Source organism: Tiliqua scincoides, chromosome 5 (genome assembly GCF_035046505.1).
Source record: "Tiliqua scincoides isolate rTilSci1 chromosome 5, rTilSci1.hap2, whole genome shotgun sequence".
NCBI lineage: Eukaryota > Metazoa > Chordata > Lepidosauria > Squamata > Scincidae > Tiliqua > Tiliqua scincoides.
Window position 1 is genome coordinate 98504208 of NC_089825.1, and position 2003 is coordinate 98506210.

A 2003-nucleotide genomic window follows, 5' to 3' on the forward strand; every position below is an offset into this window, starting at 1 on the left:
CTGGGGCATTCCGTGTACAAATGCTTTTATGCGAATGCCCGAAGTCTACGAGCAAAGGTGGGAGAACTGGAATGTCTGGTGACTAGGGAAAACATTGACATAGTGGGCATAAAGGAAACCTGGTGGAATGCGGAGAATCAGTGGGATACCGCAATCCTGGGCTATAAACTCTACAGGAGGGACAGGCAGGGGCATGTTGGAGGTGGGGTGGCCGTTTACATTAAGGAAGGGATAGAATCCAGCAAATCCATTGAAGGTGGGTCCGACTCCACCGTAGAATCTCTGTGGGTTAAATTACCAGGCTTGTGCAGCGATGTAATACTGGGGGCGTGCTATCATCCTCCAGACCAGAAATCGGATGGGGACCTTGGCATGAGGAAACAGATCAGGGAGTTGACAAGGAGGGACAGGGTTGTAATCATGGGGGACTTCAATTATCCTCATATAGACTGGGTCAATTTGTGTTCTGGTCACGATAAGGAGACCGGATTTCTTGACGTGCTAAATGACTGTGGCTTAGAGCAGCTAGTCACGGAGCCCACCAGAGGGCAGGTGACTCTGGATTTAATATTGTGCAGTACGCAGGACCTGGTTAGAGATGTAAACATTACTGAGCCATTGGGGAACAGTGATCATGCTGCAATCCATTTTGACATGCACGTTGGGGGAAGAATACCAGGCAAATCTCTAACAAAAACCCTTGACTTCCGACGGGTGGACTTCCCTCAAATGAGTAGGCTGGTTAGAAGGAGGTTGAAAGGGAGGGTAAAAAGAGTCCAATCTCTCCAGAGTGCATGGAGGCTGCTTAAAACAACAGTAATAGAGGCCCAGCAGAGGTATATACCGCAAAGAAAGAAGGGTTCCACTAAATCCAGGAGGGTGCCCGCATGGCTAACCAGCCAAGTTAGAGAGGCTGTGAAGGGCAAGGAAGCTTCCTTCCGTAAATGGAAATCTTGCCCTGATGAGGAGAATAAAAAGGAACATAAACTTTGGCAAAAGAAATGTAAGAAGGTGATACGGGAGGCCAAGCGAGACTATGAGGAACACATGGCCAGCAACATTAAGGGGAATAATAAAAGCTTCTTCAAATATGTTAGAAGCAGGAAACCCGCCAGAGAAGCAGTTGGCCCTCTGGATGGTGAGGGAGGGAAAGGGGAGATAAAAGGAGACTTAGAGATGGCAGAGAAATTAAATGAGTTCTTTGCATCTGTCTTCACGCAGAAGACCTCGGGCAGAGACCGCTGCCCAAATGGCCCCTCCTAACCGAGGAGTTAAGTCAGATAGAGGTGAAAAGAGAAGATGTTTCAGACCTCATTGATAAATTAAAGATCATTAAGTCACCGGGCCCTGATGGCATCCACCCAAGAGTTATTAAGGAATTGAAGAATGAAGTTGCAGATCTCTTGACTAAGGTATGCAACTTGTCCCTCAAAACGGCCACGGTGCCAGAAGATTGGAGGATAGCAAATGTCACACCTATTTTTAAAAAGGGAAAGAGGAGGGACCCGGGAAACTATAGGCCAGTCAGCCTAACATCCATACCGGGTAAGATGGTGGAATGCCTCATCAAAGATAGGATCTCAAAACACATAGATGAACAGGCCTTGCTGAGGGAGAGTCAGCATGGCTTCTGTAAGGGTAAGTCTTGCCTCACAAACCTTATAGAATTCTTTGAAAAGGTCAACAGGCATGTGGATGTGGGAGAACCCGTAGACATTATCTATCTGGACTTTCAGAAGGCGTTCGACATGGTCCCTCACCGAAGGCTACTGAAAAAAACTCCACAGTCAGGGAATTAGAGGACAGGTCCTCTCCTGGATTGAGACCTGGTTGAAGACCAGGAAACAGAGAGTGGGTGACAGTGGGCAATTTTCACAATGGAGAGAAGTGAAAAGCAGTGTGCCCCAAGGATCTGTCCTGGGACCATGCTTTTCAACCTCTTCATAAATGACCTGGAGACAGGTTTGAGCAGTGAGGTGGCTAAGTTTGCAGATGACACCAAA